A 23,249-nucleotide genomic window follows, 5' to 3' on the forward strand; every position below is an offset into this window, starting at 1 on the left:
ATAAATCAGACTCAATGATAGATACTGAACATAGAATTTACAAAAGTACTGGATCTTTTTATTGTATCACATTATCTATTAGATAAAATGTATAGGTAAATATAAACAATGATTGATTAGTAGAAAAGCTTTAAGCTTTCTTTTTTCTTTTGGCGTTAATCCATAAATTCTGGTGACATTTGATGCAGACCGAATTTCATCAAATCAAATATCCTCAAATAAAAATCAGAATTTGGATACTAAGACTTCCCTCTTAGTATCCCTGGTAGGTTATTTTTTAAAAAAAGGGGCTCAGGCATTGCAAGTCTGCCAGGAGCTTCCATGCCATGTTGCAATTTTTTTAATAGCTATTTTTTCATTTGACTTCAAAGGAACGACCCATTTGAAAATTACAATGTTTAGAATTAATATTACCTTGCCTTGACATTTTTTACTCAATAGAATAAAATATATAATTTATTATATTTTTAAAAATTGGAGATATGGTCATTGTAGACTTGTACTATACAAATACCCCTGAGGAAGCTAGTAATGGCGAAATGTGTTGGGAATTAAAGGCCACTGTGATTACTATCTGGACATTTCACAAGCAGCATATTGCAAAAATTGCTCTAATGATGCAATAGGGACAATAAATATAGGATTAATATTTACAGTGTCTACATAGGCCAAAAAAAGCACTCTTTCTTTTTATTGTAAATAATTGATATCGACTTGAACAGTAAAAAAATTGTACTTAAATGCCAGAAAAGCCCCTCTTTATCTTTCCTCCTATGGTCTCAAATTTATGTTAGTTACTCAGGGCTGGCATTAAAATCTACTCCTACTGGTCCTATGGATAGGGGAGAATCCCCTCAACCAAGATCAAAGCAATCATCAGGCCCAACAGGGCACCCAAAGACCCTGATGTATAAAGTATTATGAAAATTATGAATTTGTGAGTTTTTCCTTCAGGCATCTTTCATTTCCTTCAGGCATCCTTCCAATTTTATGATATTTATTCCTTCAAATTGTCTTAGAAATGGTCTTTGTATAAATAGTGCCTTGAAAGGCCATTGAGTTTTAAGTTTTTTTACTATATGAAATTGTGGATGTGGAACTAATTTATATACTAGTTGCTGGTTTATTAATATCAATAAAAAAGCATTTAAAATGTAAGATCTAGACATATGAAATGAGTCTGGGTCTTTTCCTATATTTAAACTCTTTTGTTGTCTTCCCATAGTAATTTCAATTTTGTTTACTTGGACATATTAAGGGTAAAATCAGATATTGGCAATTTGGTTACTTCAACGCACCTGTATTGTAGTAAGTCCCAACAGATGGGCCATACGCTATGTTATATCCAACTTTGACAAACATGGAACCACTGGATAACCGTTCAGAATTGGACACAAAACACACATTAACTAAATGTACCTGTGTAAGTGTAAATGGGCCCCTAGAGCTTGTCAATACTAGTAAGCCAATCAGCTTTGGCAAATTATTTTTATGTACTTAAAATCCTTAGTAACGAGAGGACCAATTTTAGTTGTTTTCAAGCATTTTTTTTAAAAGTACCAACCAATAAATATTTCCATATTATGATTGCATTTAGTTTTACAGGTACTTATTATATGGTCATAATCCTGACAACATATATAATAAATAATTTGTCTCAAATTAATATTTCTAATAATTTTCTTAATTTAAGAAAAATATATATTTCTTTCGCCAAAAAGCAACATTTAAATTACTTTAAACTTGTAATACTGTTACTAAATGAAAGACGGCTGTTTTGATTTGTCAACCTTAAACTAGCATTAGTTAAGATACTGGATGGATTTACAGAAAAAAAATTGCAAGACAATTCAAATAAATTTTGTAAAAAATATTTTATACTTTAGTACCCATATTTGACGCCATTATTAGAAGATGTTCCGGGATGTTGCTGGAGACCATATGATCCTCACAATCATTAAAGAGAACTAAACTCCACAGCGATCAAGACAGAAAGGAGAGGTGCTACACTTAAAGAAAAAAATAAAAAATATAAAAAAAAGGGTTGTCTACCTATTTATGTGAAGTAAACATTTTTAAATTAGGTCTGCTTTAACACAAAACCGAAGGATCATGAGTACCTTGTACTTTAGGACATCATGGATGCCTGCTCTGTATTTATTCATCCCCATTACTTTTCTTGCAGCTTTACAGCCTGATGGTGTTCCTTTTTTTTAAGCTTCTGTTCCATGAGCGCTGCACAGTAAATACAATGGATTTAACAATACTTGCAATAGCGAAAACAAGAATATCTATTGGAAGATCTGTACAACTAAACATTGCTGTATGAATTGACCTTAAAAGCAAATAGCAAACGGAACTGGAAATAAATGTACCTGGGTTAAATACAAAAGTGCATACATCAAATATCTGTATTTTACGGGCTTTTTTTTTTTTTTTATAAATTATTTAATAATGCCCATTGTGCTTTATTAACTCAAGAGCACTTGGCATATGTGGTTACAAATTCCCAAAGAGTAATTCGTTTATTTTGGGGATATAATTCAATTCAATTCAATTTAGCTGATTGTTTATCGGGTTTTTTTTTATGTAATTATTATTGTGTGAGATTTGAAAACTGATTTACAGTCAAATATCAGTCAAAAAGTTTTTTTATTGTATAGAGATGAGAAACAAAATTCTGCAAAATGTAAGAATGAAAATACATTGGGCCATTTCACAGCCACACATTTTCACACTTTTTCTAAAATTCTACAGAGTTGCCAACATTTTTTTTTTATTTACCTAAAGTCCAACTGAACTTTCAATCTCTAATAGCCAAATGATGATTGAAGGTTTAAAGACCGTTGGTGGATTATATATGAACGATCATATTGTTACAGCATGTACAGAATTGTGCACAATATGATTGTTCAAGTATAATCGTGCATAATCGTTGATCGGTCGTAATCGTTTATTTTCTAACAATAGTTATTAGAAGTGTGTACCTAGCTTTAGCCTAAAATTGATTTAACAGGTGCTGTTTAATCTTCATGTGAAGTACAGGGGTATGGAATAGTGTTATGTATCTTTTTACAATGTATCCTTTTACATCTGTTTGGAGGCTGTAGAAGCTCTACACAGTGCTGAAAAAAACCCGAATTTTTCCTCCCATTGACTTAGTTAGTTGAGTTAGTTACTCCGGGCTGGCATTAGAATCTACTCTTACTGGTCCTATGGATAGGGGAGAATCCCCTCAACCTTATCCAGTAACTACATAGCACATAACTGAAGACAGACATACAAATATTTCCTGTTTGCTCAATATGCTGTTTGTAGCATGTATCTCTGTCTGGACAGTTTCTCTCTCTGACTTGAACTCCCCTGGGTCCCCATGCCAAGATCAAAGAAATCATCAGGCCCATCAGACCATCCAAAGACCCTAATCGACTGCATTATTCCCGAGCAGTTTTGGTGACATTACCTTCATGTGATACCAATGACACTAACCAAGTGCTCTCCATAATACCTGCCTTGCATGAAGTGGGTACCTGACCCTGATTTTAACATCACTTTGGTTATTTGTATATCTGTTTGTTTGTTGTTGTTTTGCTATCAAATCCCCTGAAGAAGTGGCTGCGGCCTCAAAATGTGTTGGAATGCAAAATAATTAAATTTGGTAATTTTCCATTGTATATATGCACAATTGCGAGGTAAAGCCATGTGATGGTATTTTTATTGATTTTATGTTGTATATGTTGACATTTTTTATAAGTACATGTTTCAAATAAAATGAATTTTTTATTCTTTTGATATGGATGTGCCAATATTTTGGGTCCACTCATGGTAAGTAGGACTATTATTTTCCTTTAATTGTTTAGGGATTAGGCATTGTTTGATTTAAGCATTACAGTTGACAATCGAAAATCCTTCCAGTGATAATCCGGATCGCATTTTAAATGCAGGGGCTGCAGTACACTGTTTGACCATCAATGTTTTCATGGCGCTGTTCTGCAGAACAGCTGTTAGAACTTGCTTGATGCACTAAATACACGTTGAGATGTCCCTGCTGCCTGCTCCCTGGAAATGTGCCAGATGACCGCGGGTGCTGCGAGAGGAAGGCTTGCCTGTGTGTGGAGGTTAGGTAAAAAAAAAAAATCCAGAATTTTCGAAATCCCATGCACCTCAGGTCCGGAGGTTTTTTGGATTTTTGATTGTCAACTGTACCTCTGACAGGGTTTTTTCTTTTGTGTACAGTCTATTGGGTTCAATGGCCTTTTCTAGAAGAACATTTGACATAAAAATGTACATGTAGGAGAAACGTGAGCTTATCAGCAGGTGAATTTCAAATCACTAGCCAATATGCCAATGTGTACATGTAGATTTAAGAGAAACGTGAGCCTATCAGCAGGGAATTTCAAATCAATGGCCAATATGCCTATGTGTACAATTTTTAGCTGGGTCTTCTCCACAAATTCAGCCAAAATGATTGAGTGCTGGGAGAATCAGGGCTAACCATTTTTGCAGTAAAGAGCTGCATGTAGTTCTTTAATCAAAACAATTAAATGTAAGAGTTTACATGGTAATGGTGTAGTATATTTATGTTATGACAGTAGAGTGGCCAAAGAGTTGTGAATAGTAAAAGAGGGAAAAGGGTGTACCCTACATTACCTTATAGCTTTATTATGTTTTCGATAACTCATATTCATAACCAAATTAGTAAAATGTTTTTTCACTTCTTGATAAATTACAAAATTCCAAAGACCAATTACATATTTTATAGTGTATTTCCTAAAGCGTATTGAGTTTACACATGAGGAAATGTGGATAAGAAAGTTGGTAGCACTTTGTGTTGAAGCTCCCCCTGAACCTTTAATGTTTTCTAACTTTTCTACTGGTTATATTTGCATCTATGAGATGAGATGAAGAAAAGTACCAAGAGCCACATTGGTCACAATCTTCCTGGTAGAACAAAGCTTTTAGAGAAAAAAGAGACATTGGGAACTTTCAAATTGCTGCCAAGCATCTGGTGAACGTATGGAATGCAAGGGGGATAATAAGTACACAAGGCTGTTTCTCCTATATAAAGAAAAAGAAATTTAACAACTTGAAATATTTTTCATAATTCTGAACTTTTTTAGTGATAATAATCATGATTGTTTTCCACCTGGTTGTTTCATTCATTTATGACACCGAGTCAAATGTTTATTGCAGCAGTTTTTGTTGAATTGAGTATGAAGCCAAAGTCCTGGTTAAAGTAAATGCCTACATTTTAAAAGAAGAGGTTCAAGCTGAGGTTACTCATCTTGTTGTTACATGCCTAACAATACTTTTAAATCCTGTCCTTTTTTAAGTTCTGTAGTATGTTTCTTGGTATCCATATTTTTGCCCCTTGTCAAAGCTAAGAGAAATGTCTCAAGCATACATCACTTAGTCAAAGGATGACTGGATATACACATAAACTTGGGTGAAGACATGAACACACCATTATGTATCTTTGGAGAAACAACATTGTCCTATCACCATCATTATACTTATATATACAGATTTTATAGTCATAAACTTTCTTTGAACCACAGTTCTATTTTTTCTCTTATTTAACTAAAGATATTCAATCCATTTTCCCCAGGTATGTTTTTGAATTTGTTTTATTTTCCTACATTGTAAAGGGTTCCTAATATCCCCTAAGAAAGCCCAGAAGCGAAACGTGTTCTACTAGGGCGAAACGAGTTCTATCTACAATAACATTGTCTATACTCTTCCTGTACTCTCTTAGAAATATATGTTTTGTAATTTCGATAGGAAACACATCTGATCCAACCCGCTAAGAGATGATGTTTGGATCTTATTTATACATGATATCTGGTGCTTCTGTTATAAGCATTACAGCATTGTAAAATTGCATGCACCTAAAATATTTTTTTTTATATACACACACACACATGTTGCCACACAAAACCCCTATTATTTTCTTTTCATTTCTGACTTGTTCTCATTTAATGTAAGGCCTTAAGATATCTACGGTATGGAGGAAAGAACCATATTTTGAATCCTCTAATGTGTGTAAACAAACAACATTACCACCAGTGATAGGCGAGCTTTCTACAGTGTCTTTGACATTCACCAAGCCCATTGGAAGCAAACCCATTTAGACGAACTTTAGAATGGGCTCTGATGGAAACTCATTGGTATGGTAAATAGTACAGATTTTCCAAACTAACTGGTGGTTGTTAGTTGTGGAAACACTGTCCACCTTGTTCTTAGTAGACAGTCTGGGTTCCTAATCCAAAAAGCTAGCAGTGTTCCAGTCAACTAGTGATTATTTTGGGTTGGTACCACCAATAACAGCCATCATTCACAAAGTATTTTGGCAAGGTAAACAACTAGCTGCAAAGAACTTCACATTTACTGCTTGCAACCATTCACAATAGTTTGAGAACTTGTACAGCGGTAAATAGCTAAAGTACTTAATGAAAAGAAGTTTTGGTAAAAACACATAATTCCCAATAGTCAACCTAAGGCAAGACTTCAAAACCTCTCTTTCATGACATAGGCAGGGGGATACTGCTGAAAAGGTATTTGTACTTACTAAACAGAAATAACAAAATAATCTAAATAATATGTTTATCAGACCAAAAGGAAAGCAAAAGGAGAAATTTACGGGTTCAAGGTTCACATACTCTTTAAATCAAAGCTACTCAAGGGGTCATTTTTGATATATTGCCAGACTTTATATTGTTTCTGGTTAACATGGAGGATTCAGACTTAAACACTTTGTTCTGGACTACCAGAGAGTGCAAACGAAAAAAAAAAACACAAATTGATTATTTATGACCCTTCTGGTATCCACTGGTACTGGCTAACTTTCTACATCCTAGTGTTAGGCTAACCTAAAGTTTGATTGAGCATTACTTCTCTAAGTTTTATTAAATGAGCTACTGGTATCTATAGGACAGATTTTATCTTGAAATAAAATTATATTTAATATAGGAAGGTTCTTCAAAAAATTACTGCACTTTTTTTTAACTCTATTAAAACTTTCAATATATTACTTTTCTACCATTGCAGTTACTTTTTCTCGAACTTTTTAATGCCATCAGCAAAATTGTTTTGTGAGAGTGTAGCTATTGATGTACCGCTGCTTTCACATCATTACATGAAAATCTTCTTCCCCATTAAAGCTTTCTTAAGCAGTCCAAAAAATGGTAGAAAATAGACAGTGCTAAATCTAGACTATAAACTGGATGTTCCATTACCTCCCACTTTAACTTTTTAAAGGTTTCCAATGTGTGGGCTGCAGTGTGGGAGCAGGCATTGTTATGCAACAACACAAAAAGCATTTAACTAAACATTTTCATCTTTGGTGCATTTATACATTTTGTAGCCCTACCTTTTTCATGGTGTGATAACTCTTACCAAACTTGATACTAAACTGTAAAATTATCCGGCTTGCCAGACAGACCAGTCATATGACACTCCAATGAAAATATGAAAGTGCGTAAAGTTTTGAAGGCTTCTCATTTTTCTAAACGTTGCAATCCTTTATTTCTACCAGTGTATATAATTGCATATGGCAGCATGCATTTCCTGATTCCTCAGGCTGTATATAATGGGATTGAACAATGGAGTTACTACAATAAATATAACTGATAACATTTTGTTGATGGCCATGGAATGTCCTTTCACTGGAATAAAATAATTTATTAACAGTGTTCCATAAAACATACTCACCACCAAGAGGTGGGAGCTACAGGTAGAGAAAGCTTTCTTCCTGCTGCCGATAGAAGGCATTCTTAGGATGACAACACATATACTTACATAGGTTACAATGATTAAAATAAACGGAAGAGCAACTGTGGGGATGGTTAGAACAAATATTTGTATTTCCAGACCAGAAGTATCTGAACAAGCGATATTTACAAAAGGAGCAAGATCACAGAAAAAATGGTCAATGATGTTTTGAGCACAAAACTTGAGCATCAGTAGGAGAGTCATTGGAATCAACCCTAAAAGAAAACCTAACATCCAGCAAGAGATAACCAAGAAATATTGAAGAGTGTTGTTCATTATTGTGTTATAGTGCAACGGTGTGCATATGGCCAAGTATCGGTCATAGGACATCGCAGTGAGGAGGTAACACTCAGACGTACCTGAAGATAAAAACAAGTAGGTCTGAGCAATGCATCCAGGGACAGATATGGTGGTTCCATCAATCCATATGATACGTAGCATATTGGGGACAATTACTGTCACAAAACACACCTCTGAAAACAAGAAACTCTTCAGGAACATGTACATTGGGGAATGAAGAGATTTTGTAATTGACAATAATATGATGATCATAAAATCAAGGAGAACCGTCATAGCATATGCAGCAAATATAAGAATAAAGAAAGGAGACCGAAAACCACCAAGTTCGGGGAACCCCAGAAAAAAGAATTCAGTTGCTCTTGTCACATTTTCATTATTCATGATCTTTTTTGTGGCTGCAATGACAGAAAATATTGAAAGTTCCACTATTCTAGCAAATATGGTATGAGTAATGCCACAAAATACAGTGAAGCTATAGTTTATACTCGCATATGTGTGTGTGTATATATATAAATATATATTATATGTAAACTATAGATTACCTACAGAATAACTATAGTATAAGTGCCACAGTGCACGTACAAACACAGGAACTCAACACAGAGATGATGGGAATCTCTTGCAATGGGAACGGGATGAACGACCCATGAACTCAATGCAAGTGCAATGATAATGGAAAGCCCTCAGAGGTATAACCTAATAAATTTACCAAAACCTGAAATGTCTTATTTTGCAACCCATAATACTGTCAACATGTGAAAAAAAAAACACCGTTCCCCCTTTGTAATTCAGATCATGATACCTACTCAATACTCATATATTATCTTTTCAATATGATCACCCCTGCAATTCCATTGGTTGCAATTTTTGTTTTTGTTTTAACCCTTCATTCCATGAATGCAACCTAAAAAGGAAAATCATTTCAACAAGGGTTTTACTAGCTGAAGTGGGAATTATCAGAAATCCTGAAATGCGTGAAAATACACTTCTTGATGAATTGCCTTTAAAACAAATCCTATACATGAGACAAACAGAGGAAAGGAAAATAAGGGCTGTTGGGCCATAGACCAAATAAAACAAAATGGTTCTGGGATAAATAAATATAAATGTGTGTAAGACTAAGCAATGTGGGCTTTGTTTCTCTAAATTTGTGAAATAATCTCACTGAGTTTATATATTCTTGTGTCCTGAGCAACAATAATGATTTATCCCTGGTGAGCAATTATTAAGCTGCTCAGAAAATGAATAAGAAACATAACAATTTATCTGAAAAGAAAGCAAATATCAGTAAACAGACAGGGTTTTTTTGGCAAATAAATTATATTCCACACAAGTTTTTTCAAAAACAATATACAATTGGTATTACTATTCAATATTTGGTACTACCTCATGCCTGGAGGTGTTGTACCAAATTGACCAGACAGAGATCATCTAGTTAGTGGGAGAGTCCTTTTTCTCATCATAAGATGAGCATTCAACCGAGCAGTATATGCAAAGTATAAATGAGGTGCAGTGATTTTTACGCAGGCTTGTTCCCCGACGCGTTTCGCCCACCTTGGGCTTCCTCAGGGATGTTGCTACGCCTAATGTTGCTGAATGTATGAACTTGTGATTACTCTAGATGTTATAAATAGATATATTGTATTAGTACATCAGTTTGGTATTTTAAAATGTCCTACATATTTATAGCTTCTTTAAACCTGGTAAGAAATGGTATATATCTAGTCTATAAAGACAATTAGTCTGAGATTAAATGTGTGATGCAATAAGGTCCATATATCATATATAAATATTATGGCTTTTTTCAACTTCATATTGTACATGCAAATTATTGTGAAGACTATACGTTTAGTGTGCAATGATCAATTAGAGTAACAATTGAAATGCCTTTGCTTTTTTTACATGTCAATCAATGACTGGTTTCTGATTGTGGTAAAAATACCCATGATGGTTAGTAACTTTTATCATATTCAAAAACAATAACAATATTATACATTATTCATATCCTGTTATGACACAGCAAAATATTAAACTGTACATATTGAAATTTATACATTCCCATCAAGAGTGTTGTTAATGTAGGAGTGACCATTTAGAGGATCCTAAGTTTGTTTACTAATGTTGGCTGATTGTTCATATTGTTTATAGGTCAAAAAAGTGGGAAGACTTACTGTTTCTTAAAAAAGGATGAAAATGTTCTTAAACCCAAAGACGGAGGTAAAAAGGATGTTGTCCCAAGGTTTTTAAAGGAGATATGGGATGCCTCCGAAGTGAAGGAGACTCTGTCAATGTTGTCTCCTAGAAAAGGTAAGTGTAGTAAGTAAAAATACTAAGAAAGCCTTCTGTTGAGATGCCATAGTTTTAGTAGGTAATGTAAAAAGTTTTTTTCCCCTTTCTTACCCTTTGGTGTGGTCTTTGGTGTGCAGTACGGAGTAGTGGAGACTGCAGCTGTGGTCTTTTTCCACTGACATGATGACAGGAGCATGACAAGAGAGACTCCCGAAGCCGCCTCTATATAAGGGCGGCGTTCCGGACGTTCCTCCTGTCATGTGCACGCTCGCGGGGCGTTTGGCTGTCGGGGCATGTACTAAGATAGAGGGATTCCCTCCACAGTGTACCTGCCAGCTGACATTACAGGGGGACGGATACTGCCGACCTGCATCCCAGCTCATTGCCAGGTCGCCGCGCAACTTAATGCTGCACAGCAATCAGCAAAGTGTGCTCATCCAAATGAATGGGCACATACGAGGATTTGACATTGTGGGATGACATTGTCATACCCATCAGTTCAAAGCGCACCGGTAATGGGTACAGATGATCCCATCCCCGCAAGTCAGGATGCAGGCAGGGGATCCCAATTCATTTACGTGCTGATGGTAGGGTGCATTCCTAGGGGTATTTTAGGGACAGATTAAAGTTTATATTCTGGAATAACAATTGTTATACAGATTTCAATAGTTATTTTGCTGTATTATAGCTTACATTCTTTTGTGGATAATATAATACCATTATAGCTGACATTTATTATCTATTTTTCTCTAAAGCGCAGGCATCTCTGCTGTGCATGTAGGCAGTTCCGACTCTGGGCGTGCCTTAAATCCCAAGATTTATAGGCTTTGTCTAACTAGCTGGCCAACCAGGAAATAGCCTCTTAACCATCCCTTGCTATTTAGCTAGCTCACACACTGCACTCAGTGTTCGTGCAACGTGTCTCCACTGGTGCCAAGCCTCTAGTTCTATTGAGTTAGTTCCTGTACACCTGTTGGCTACTTCAGTGTTTCCTCTGTCCAGCTCCTGCATTAACCCCTTGTTGTCCAGTCTGTTGGTTCCCAGCAATTTCCCTGATCTGTTCCAGTGTTCCTGTCTGTCTGTGGATATCCCTGTGTCACCTGTGCCTCTTGTTGCTTCCAGCGTCTCCTGTGTTCCCTGTGACCGCAATGCCCCCTGTGCCACTGATGTCTGTCTCCTGTATCCCTGGTAATTGACCCCTGGTGTGTGACCTGACCTCTCTTGCTTGCTAAATCAAATAAACATAATTTTAATAAGTAACAAATTGTCCTAAATCTAACTTAGATCAACTTAACTATGTCACTAGACTGAACAGAGATCTCCTATACACTCTTGGTACATGTTTTTCCCATGTTAAAGAATGCACATGGGTATAGAAAAGTACACAGTAAAAATGATCTCATATTCCTATGCATTTCACTCACCAGAGCTTCCTCAGGGGATTCCTTGAGATAGTGTACAAAGATGTATAGGAATGAATAAAGTATGAATGAGGTGCAAAATAAAATACTAAATGTGCTGGGACAGAGTGCCAAAATATGCCTTTTGGCTGGAAGCTGACCCCCTGCTTTTCTAAACTTCTTATCTAGGTTCCAAATACCTTGGAAGATAATTAAACTACATTGGATAAAACGTTTTTTTGCTAAGAGTACTATCAAGATCCTGTCCCCCAATATAGTGGTCGCCAACCTTTTTGGTTCTGCGGACCACTAAAATTATCGGCTCCTGACCGTGCATTCGCGGGGAGCCAGGTGTGAATCAAAGAATCCTCCACCATAGTGACATCAACATGACATAGCCCCGCCCACTCTCCCATCGCAGATCCAAGCCTGTGATGGGAGAGTGGGCGGGTTATGTCCAGGGACACAGCCCGCCCACTTCCCTGCACCTGGGAATTGTACGGGGACGTGTTCTGCAGCTCTGATCGGTGCGTCCCCCCCAGCAGGGTCCTGCTCCTAACGACCGCTGCCCTAATACTATCAAAACCTATGTGGCTAAATCCATAGGGAAAACCAGGGATGCGGACACTATTAAAATTTACTTGTTGGACATATTGGACAATTCTGTCCCAGTACATTTAGTATCTCTTATTTTTGCACCTCATTCAACATACTTTGTGTACAAAGATGTATAGGAATGAATAAATTACGTTGAATGAGGTGCCACCCTTCTCAAGAAATGTGCTTGGCTTATGGAGCCATTATTCGCTTTCAGACTAGACCGATAGAAATGTCCATTGGTGTGCTACGTCATGAGACTAACTTTTCTTGGGCTTCCTAAGACCACATCTGCAGTCATTCTGGGCCTTCTATGGCTTCAACAACACCCCCTAGTGCTGAACTAGTCTACTTCATAGGTATTGGCTTGGGGTCCCCTGTGTCACTCCAAATGTCTGGCCAAGCTCACACTATCAGGCCTCTTGCTCCCTCCACTCCTAAAGTTGCACCATCTTTTCCAAGTGCAGAGCCAAGCAGCTTACGACCATTTTGAAAACAATATGGATATTGGCAAACAAGAGTTTATGATAGACCTTAAAAAAAAAGGTGGGACTCTCCTGTATTGACTATCGCATTCTGAACGCCATCACCATAAAGAACCGCAACCCTCTGCCACTAATTCCTGAACTCTTTGACCTTCTCAGTGGTGCACAGATCTTCACCATACTAGACCTCCGAGGTGCATTTAATCTTATCAATCGGATCAAGGATGGGGATGAATGGAAAACAGCATTTCACAGCAGAGATGGCCACAATGAGTACCTTGTGATGGCCTTTTGTTTCTGCAATTCCCTGGCTGTTTCCCAGCACTTTGTGAATGAGGTGTTTTGTGATCTTTTATATATCTGTGTTGGGGTTTACCTGGATGACATTTTGTTTTTTTTCTGGACTTGCCCATTTACAGACAAAATGTTCGTTTAGTTCTACAACAGCTTCGAGACAACAGGCTCTACCTTTAGGATCAGAGTTTTTACCATTTATAGTGAACATTCTATGGTGTTTCTGGAGACCATGTGAACCTTATAATCATAAATACAAACCATAAAGATCATGGCTACCTTTTTTTACATTTTACAACATCAGGATGCCAGTTCTGTATTCATTCATCACCATTGCTTTGACTTTTCTTGCAGATTTACAGCCTGATGATTTTACGTTTTTACGCCTAAATGCTGCAAAGTAAATACAATGGATTTAACAATACAGGAAATAGCTAAAAGTAAAACTAGAGTATCTATTGGAATATATGTACAACTAAAGATTCCTGTATTATTTGTCCTTGAAAGCAAATGGAAAACAGAACTGGAAAAGAGTGTTGTCTTATGGACCAAGGAAATAAATGTACCTGGATTAAATAAAAATGTGTTTCACCGGCTTTTTTTTTCTAAGTCTATAATAATGCCCATTGTGCTTTAATATTTCAAGAGCACTTAGCACAAGTGGTTACAACTTACAACGGAAAAATTCATTTATTTTTGGTATACACCTATACCAACCTTTACCTGAGAAATGGGAGAAAGAGATTTTCACAGATGACGCCTTGTCAATATACCTTCGCTACATATTATTGATGCGAAGATATATCGACGACATGTTCATGCTGTGGACAGGTACAAATGAAGATCTGAGTGACTTTATGAAAAAACTAGTTGACAATTCTTTTAATCTAAAATTCACATATCAAAGAGGTGATTCACATCCACCATATTAATTGATTATTTTATCAGCACTGGTCAATTGGTAGGAGGCTGCAGCACATATATTCTATATGAGATTATATTTCATTGAAGGAATTGAAGTGTTTCTAGTGATTTCGTTGAGAAATCTGCTTTGGGATGTCTGCCCACCGGTGTCTCTGTATCTACCTCCCCATATGCCATTCAGCCTGAATATATGAAGGGAGACTTTGAACATTTATGATTAATTTCTTGAATGTGAGATGTAAGTAAAAGGAAAAAACTTTTTTGCTAAATTGTCAAAAAGTTTTGTTAAAAAAAATAAATTTGTTAAAATACTGTTTTTTTAAATAAATTGTTCCTCCTGAAGAAGTGGACTAGTTCCACGAAACACGTCAGGAGTTTCATATACATGTGATCGGCGTGAATTGGAGACAAGCTGTACAATTGTTTTTTAATATTTATAATAAAGTTAATGTTTTATATAAAATTAAAATCTCTCTCTATGTGCCTTTGTTATTGGATACATTTATGGAGCAACTGAGTTACAAAATAAACTTGCATAAGGTTTTGTCAAAAACCTATGTCTAAATGAACCTTATTGCACATGCTCACTTCACACATGCTCAGTGCATATGCTTACTTTGCACATGCCCAGTGCAAGTGCCAATCAGAGACCAGGACAGCACTATATGAAGGCTCCATGATTTCCTTCCAGTGCGGATTGATCGTGACAACTTCCTGTTTCCTGCTCCTGATTCTTGGTTCCTGCTCCATGTTCCTGCTCCTGATTCTTGGTTCTTGCATCCTCTGCTCTCCATTTGATCATCCATGTATGACTTCCAAGGTTTGTCTGCAATCTACTTTCACCACGGTTATCGGCAAAGTCATTGGACATTTACCAGCATTATTATTTGCCCAGCCATTGGACATTTTCCTCTACTGTTTACCTGCAAGGTCATTGGACATTTACCACTATCTAGTCTGCAAATAAACTAAAAGGGACATTTACCCATTAACCTATACATATGTGTGTGATCTCCTGGTGTGTGATCCTCCTTTCTGAAGGCTGATAGGATTCAAGGAGGGGAGTAACGGGTTTTAAAAAGGCAAACCTAAGAATTGTTGCATTTTTGGGATGTGGCAAATTTAATGCATATGAGATACCTCATTGGTGGTTTTTTGGATTTTTGGGATACAAATAATTTTATTTTAGCTGATTGTTTTCTTTTTACATTCATGTAATTGTGTGAAACTTGAAAACAGATTTACAAACAAGTTAAACAGTCAAAAGTTTTCTCTGAATAGAGAATAGAAACACAATTATGCATTGTAAAAAAACATTGTAATTCTCTGGGGGCTGTGAATTGGCCCAAACTTTTTCTTTCTTTTCTATTTTCTTAAAGTTTTTCTTAAAAACTGAACATTCAAATATCATCAGCTAAATGATAATGCGGGAAGTCTTGCAGCCCTAAAGTGCTGTTTGAATACCTCCTATATTGATACTGATACACATTTGGAATATATTTAGATTATTTAGTCCAAAAGCACAGTTGGTCTAAAGATTTTGAATGTAAGAGATACTGTAGGTCTGAAAACAACCCTCAACAAAGTTTCTAGCGTAAATCTCATACGTCCCACTCCTCTTTTTATTAAATTAAATTGCTCTGAGTAAAGAGTGTGTTGATGGCAATAGTGATTTGTGTTTAGGTTATGACAGTATGCTGGCCAAAGAGTTTTGAATAGAAAATGAGGATAAAATATTTAACTTTGACAAGAGCAAAAGCATATAGAACAGTCTGGACAATTTCTCTCACCAGCTTGGTTCCCCTAGGTCCCCATGCCAAGATTAAAGAGACCATTATGGCACCCAAAGACCCTAATCTACTGAATTATTCCCTAGAAGTTGTACCAATACTGGAGGCCCAACCTCACCTCAAGATAGCAATTTCTCGCGTCTCTCCTACTACCAGGTATTTTTCCTTCAGACCATCTACACTATGATATAAAGTACATTTTTGGGCTTAGAAGTCTTTTTTGGCAAGAAATTTGATATAAAAATGTAATTAATGGCCAATATGTCAAAATGTACATTTTTTAAGCTGGATCTTTCTCCATACGTTTTGCCAAAATTATTGAGTGCTGAGAGAATCAATGCAGTTTTTTTTTAATTGCAGTAAAAAGCTGAACATGTTTAATTGAATAGTTTTGATTTTTGAGTGAAGAGTTTATCAATGGTAATGGTGTGGTATGCTTATGTTATGACAGTATGGTGGCCAAAAAATTGTGAATAGTAAATGAGGGAAAAAGGTGTACCACTGTTGGGACACATTACCTTATACCTTTGTAATAATTGTGATAACCCATATTATTGGCCAGTTAGGGAAATGGTTTTACATATACAGTGGTACCTTGGTATAAGTCCGCTTTGGAATAAGTCCAACTTGGTATAAGTCCTGTTTGGACACGAAAAATTTTGCTTGGTATACAACCTTTGTGCTAGAACTTGTATGGGTCAATGAGTCACAACACCGCGTGCTAGCCTTATTTACCTCTCTCGAGACAAGGCCACGACTGCCCACGAGCATCAGTACACCAGTTGCTACCATTCAGTGAACAACCCGCGCTATAACTCTTTGAGTTACATAACATCTCCTTCTCCCTTCTCAGCACCATCCTAGTAGGCACTCGACTCTTCCCAGCAAGGTAAAGTTAGGTTAAATTTTCATTTATTTCATCTAATCGCTTTTGTATTTATGTATTTTAGTGTTTAAATTATTTTTTACAGCCTCATCAATGTATAATATGCCATTAACAAAAGGATTTTTTTTTCATGGGAATGGATTTATCATTTTCCTTTTATTTCCTATGGGAAAATTTGTTTGGTATAAGTCCAAGGATCTGGAATGGATTAAGGACTTATACCAAGGTACCACTGTATTTTTTTTTGGAACCACGACTTGTTATTATGATCATGATTGTTTTCCACCTGGTTGTTTTATTCATTTATGACAGAGTCACGTGTATTGTAAGGGTATGAAGTCAAAGTCCTGTTTAAAGTAAATGCTTTTTTATGTATTCCTATGTTTCAAAAGGAGAGATTCGAGTTGAGGTCAGTAATCGTGTTGTTGATACATGCCTAATAGAACCTATAAGTCTTGTCTTTCTTTTCAGTTCTGTAGTGTGTTTCTTGGTATGCGTATTATTCTTTGCCCTTTGTCTGACTAAGTGTTATATCCATTTCTAATACTCTAAAGATGACTGGATAATCACACTTGGTTGACAACACTTACACACTATATTGTATTCTTTGGAGAAACAACATTGTCACCAGTGATGGGCAAACTTTCTTGTCTTTGACATTCACCAAGCCCATTGGAGGCAAACCGATTTAGACAAACCTAATAATGGGCTCTGATGGAAACCAATTGGTGTGGTAAATAGTAAGGATTTTCTCAACTGACTGGTGGTTGTTAGTTGTGGAAACAATGTCTACCTTGTTCTTAGTAGCTAGCTTTAAGCTTGGTTTCTAATCCAAAGCTGGAAGGAATCTCACATTTACTGCTTCCAACCATTCAAATTATTCTGAGAACTTGTATAGCGGTGAACAGCTAAAGTTCTTTACAAAAAGAAATTTTGGTAAATTTACACGATTTCCAATAGTCAACCTAGGACAAGACTTCAAAACCTTCCCTCTCTCTTACATGACACAGGGAGGGAGCAGAGGAAGCAATCCGATACCAAAACTGGTGAACAGGTATTTGTACGTACCTAAACAGAAATGCCAAAATATTCTAATTGATATGTTTATCAGACCAAAAGGGAGTCATATTTGATACATTGCAAGACTTTATTTTGTTTTTTGGTTGACAGAGGATTCAGATTTAAACACTTTGTTCTGGGAGGGTGCAAATTATAGTTTTCATGAAAAAAAAACATGCAAATTGATTATTTATGACCCTTCTGGTAAACTTTGGGTTGGCTAACTTTCTACATCCTAGTGTTAAGCCATCCAAATTGTTTTATGGAGAACAAAAGATTGACATATTGAATATAAATAGGTAAAACCTAAATTTTGATTAGGCTACACTTCTCTAAGTTTTAATATTTGAGCTACTGGTATCAATGAGATTTCATCTTGAAATAATAATATATTGAGGGTTCTTCAAAAGTTTCTGCACTTTTTATTTCTATCTAGAGTTTCAAAACATTACTTTTCTACCTTTGAAATTAAATTTTCCCAGCTTCATACCAACTTTTTAATTCCATCAGCAAAATTGTTTTTTTTGAGAGATATCTACTTCCTAAGTACTACTGCTTTCATATCATCACAAGAAAATATTCTTACCCTTAAAGCTTCTTTGAGCAGTCCAAAAATAGTGTATATCAGATGGAGCTAAATTTTGACTATGAGCTTGATGTTACTTTACCTCCCACTTTAGTTTTTTAAAGGTTTCAATGTGTGGGCTGCAGTGTGGGAGCGGGCATTTTCATGCAAGACCACACAAAGAGTAAGATAGAATGGGGTGTTTATACGTTTCACAGTCCTTCTCATCACAGGGTGACAACTAAACTGCAATGTCATCTGGCTTGCTGGACAGATCAGTCACATGACACAAAAATATCGAAGTGTGTAAATTTCGAAGACCCCTGTTTTTAAAATGTTACAACTCTTTTTTCAGCCAGTGTATATATTTGCATATGGCAGCATGCATTTCCTGATTCCTTAGGCTGTATATAATGGGATTGAACAATGGAGTTACTACAATAAATATAACTGATAACATTTTGTTGATGACCATGGAATGTCCTTTCACTGGAATAAAATAATTTATTAACAGTGTTCCATAAAACATACTCACCACCAAGAGGTGGGAGCTACAGGTAGAGAAAGCTTTCTTCCTGCTGCCGATAGAAGGCATTCTGAGGATAACAACACATATACTTACATAGGTTACAATGATTAAAATAAATGGTAGAGCAACCATGGGGATGGTAAGAACAAATATTTCTATTTCCAGACCAGAAGTATCTGAACAAGCGATATTTACAAAAGGAGCAAGATCACAGAAATAATGGTCAATGATGTGTTGACCACAAAACTTGAGCATAACTAAGAGACTCATTGGAATCAACCCTAAAAGAAAACCTAACATCCAGCAAGAGATAACCAAGAAATATTGAAGAGTATTGTCCATTATTGTGTTGTAGTGCAACGGTGTGCATATGGCCAAGTATCGGTCATAGGACATCGCAGTGAGAAGGTAACACTCAGAAGTACCTGAAGACACAAACAAGTAGGTCTGAGCAATGCATCCAGGGACAGATATGGTGGCTCCATCCGCCCATATGATACGTAACATATTGGGGACAATTACTGTCACAAAACACACCTCTGAAAACAAGAAACTCTTTAGGAACATGTACATGGGGGAATGAAGAGATTTTGTCATTGAAACTAATATGATGATCATAAAATCGAGGAGAACAGTAATAGCGTATGCAGAAAATATAAGAATAAAGAGAAGAGACCGAAAACCACCAAGTTCAGAGAAACCCAGAAAAAATAATTCAGTTTCTCTTGTCACATTTCTGTTATCCATGGTCAGTTTTGTAGCTGAAATGACAAAATATTGTAAGTTCTACAACGACTGTGAGCCAATGTTGACATTGCTAGATTTTGAACTTAAGGCATACAGAGCACAGAGATATAATAAAATGCCAAATTAAAGCATTGGAAGTACAAATACTTCTATGCTTTCTATGATGGTAGTAAGCCTTCTTTGTTGTGCACAATTATATAGAAATCTTGCTTATGTAGAATTTGCTGTTGAATTGTAACATCCCATTGATTTGCTAAGGGATCATATTCCTAGTGGTTTTCTTTCTAGGGCTTGAAAGTGTAAATTGTCCCTAAAACATTTGGCTTTTTAGTTACAATATCATTTCAATATCAATATCAATATCATCATATGAATTTTGTTTGCTTACCATATGGCAACCAATTAGAACCCATATTGCATTGCTCTGACTACAGTTCAAGTTACTACCAATAGGAACAAATTTTTGAAATTTGCCAAGAATTTGGGCCTCTGTCATCAGTTGGACATTTCTTAGTTGAAAGCCTTTAGTTATAGCAAACCAAATAATACATGTACATTATCCTCATAACTTTTTACAGGAAATATTTAACCTAAAAAAAAACAAGTTGTTGAAATTGTTTATACATTTTGATAATATAAATTTTATATATATATATATATATATATATATATATATATGGTCCTGAAAACTTTTCTGGTTTTAGATTAGCAAATATGGTATTAAAATAATAAATAAAAGTGACGCAGGAACTCAATGCAGAGATAAAAATAATTTCTTGCAATAGAAACAGTTGTCCAGGTCCATGAACTGTGCATTGATAATGGAAAGCCCCCTAAAATTTACCAGAACCCAAAATGTCTGATTTGGCAACCCATAATACTGTCAACATGAGAAAAAAACACTGTTTCCCCTTTGTAATTCAGATCATGATACCTACTCAATACTCATATATTATCTTTTCTATATGATCACTCCTGCAATTCCATTGATTGCCATTTTTGTTTTTGTTTTAAACCTTCATTATACAAATGCAACCTATTAAGGAAAATCATTTCAACAAGGGTTTTACTAGCTGAAGGTGGAATCATCAGAAATCCTGAAATGTATGGACTAAAATACACTTCTTGATGAATTGCATAATCCTATAAATAAGACAAACAAAGGAAATTAAAATAATAAGGGCTGTTTGACCACAGACCAAAATAAAAAAAATGGTTCTGGAATAAGTAAATATAAATGTGTGTAAAACTGAGCTCTGTGGGCTTTATTTTTCTCTTTATTTGTGAAATAATTAAATTCAATGAGCTTATATATTCGTGTGTCCTGAGTAATATTAATGATGTATCCCTGGCGAGCAATTTTTAAGCTGCTCAGAAAATGAATACAAAAATAACAAATTATCTGAATTGGTTCATAATATTTGTAATTACCATGGGTATTGAAACTGGTTTAGAATATAAATCACAATAAAATAATTTGTACTGTATATTTTTCTAATTTATTAGAATATACATTTTATTAGATGCTATCAAAACATACAACACAGTGCTAACCTCTTAAAAATTAGGACATTCTTGATCACAATTTTTGATAAATTGATTGGTTATTGATAGATGTACAGCAGTGCTCTTTAACAACCATTAGCCAATAAGAGAGCTCCTACAACCCTTATAAGTTGTGACAGTAAATGACAGGGGAGCGTGTTGGGATCTGAGATTAATATTCTTCCTAGAAACATCTAAAGCATCACCACCTTTATATGGGGTTATGGACTTTTTAGCCAAAAGGGTTTTGTTTAGACCTCAGTATCAAAGACATTTTTTTCACGATATTATAATTTTCTGAAATACTGAAATTTAGGTTTTCATTACCTATAGTCCATAATCAGCAAAATTAATGAAACACTTGAAATAAATAAATCTGTGTGTATCAAATGAAAGAAACTAAATAGTATAGTAGCGGTGTCAATAAAAAATAGGTAAGATTGAATATTACCGTTACCAGATTATGCCAACCCCAAACAATTAGGAATAGAAAGTAAAGCAAGAAGAGGCGTTTTATAGCCAACGGTAATGTATTATTGATATATTCCCAAAACACAATGCAAGTCAACCATTATATAAATCTTACAGGATTACAGGGATCAGTAGGTTATTGGCCATCAGGCTGGCACTAGACAATTTGCAGCTAAATATTATGTACAATGGGTGGGACAATAAAATTCCCATCAGTCCGGTATCAGCGAAATCAAGTTAACGATTTGCATACGTGTTAGCTGACCAATGTACCTACCTATAGAGTAATCACACGTTAGTGGAACATTGTTATGTGCTAAAAACAATATTGATTTGGCGAACAAGAGTCAGTGAAAATGTACAATGGGTAAGTTGTATACATACATAATAGTCACACATCAAATCATATTATAAATATCAACGAAATCATGTATAAAGTATTACTATTTTAATAATAAGTAATGTTAAAGATCTGCACAAAAAATTCTCCTCCAATGAGGAGCATGACAAAAATTTTAACAGAACCCAAAAAGAATACATAATAAAACAGATGGAATGTGCATAAATCCAATACCAAGGAAAATAGTTGAAACGAATGTTAAACCCACCGAGGATGTAATAAGGGGGATTTAATATATGTTTTATAGCTGCCTATACATATAATGAATAAATGGAAAATGGAATTGAAAATAATATTAAAATGGAAGTGGGAGTATGTATTTATTTATTTATTGATACAACTACTATACTAATTAGTTCCTTTCATTTAATGTCCTTTTAGGGTAACCAAAAACCTGTACCTAGGAACTGATTAAGACAATTTTATACCCCAAATTGAGTGTGAATCAGCACAACCTAATTCCTCCAAAATCAGCTCACTGATCCTCAGATTTAAACAAATACTTGAGAAAAAAAATCTCTTATTCATTGGCATTTAACATTTTTGAAAAATACATTTTGGCATTTAACATTTTTGAAAAATACATTTTGGATAGTATTAACCCTCCAGGACTGCGTATACAGATTTTTCCTAATGTGAACAACATACAATGGATTAGGACTGACTGGAAAAATGAATTGCTGAATCCTGGCTTTGTTCTTCGCATGACTGGGCTGTCAATATTCCTGGGTATACTCTCTTTCCTAAAGACAGAGTCAAACAAAAGGGTGGTGGTGTCTGTCTATGTGAGATGTGATCTAAAAGTGAATGTGAAAGAAAAAATTGCAGAGGGAACAAGCAATGAGGTTGAGGCATTATGGGTGGAGGTGAATGTGGGGATGAATAACACACAATTAATGATTGGAGTCTGATATAGCCCCCCCAGTGCTAAGGAAGAAATAGACAATCAACTACTAGCACAGATAGAAAAAGCAGCAAAAAGTGTTTTAATCATGGGAGATTCCAACTACCCTGACATTGAGTAATGGAACTACAGGAACAGCAAAAGGGAGGAAATTTGTGAATTTAATACAAGATAATTTTATGGTACAGTTTATAGAAGCCCCAACTAGAAATGACACTCTGCTGGACCTAGTTCTTTCTAACAATGCAGAGCTTATAACAAATGTGCAAATAAAAGAGAATCTGGGTAGCAGTG

Source organism: Pyxicephalus adspersus, chromosome 2 (genome assembly GCF_032062135.1).
Source record: "Pyxicephalus adspersus chromosome 2, UCB_Pads_2.0, whole genome shotgun sequence".
Lineage (NCBI taxonomy): Eukaryota > Metazoa > Chordata > Amphibia > Anura > Pyxicephalidae > Pyxicephalus > Pyxicephalus adspersus.